The following is a 309-nucleotide window of genomic DNA, read 5'->3' as shown; positions in this document are numbered from 1 at the left end:
TCCTTTCAAAATGCAATATGAACGAGTGAAGAAAAGATTCCTCCTCCACTTCTGGTCTCCGACAGAGCTGCTCCTACGTGTGAACTAAAGCTCTGGAATCCTTAATTAAGGAAATAATCAAGTCATTAGCAGAGAAATTTCATTAAGTATCGCGTCAATTGCAGATTTCCCCCTTTTATATTCGCTGGGAAATGAAAACAGTATTATAAACACGCAGCAGGTGCTGAAGTAATAAATATTGGTTATTGGATAAGGCTCCCTTTTTCTCGGCAATCAATGCAGTTTAGATTAAAACCAAAAATGGTTTAA

The sequence above is a fragment of the Penaeus monodon genome, chromosome 19, assembly GCF_015228065.2.
Source record: "Penaeus monodon isolate SGIC_2016 chromosome 19, NSTDA_Pmon_1, whole genome shotgun sequence".
Taxonomy (NCBI): Eukaryota; Metazoa; Arthropoda; class Malacostraca; order Decapoda; family Penaeidae; genus Penaeus; species Penaeus monodon.
The sequence above is the reverse complement of the archived record's forward strand: the minus strand, read 5'-3'. Positions refer to the sequence as shown.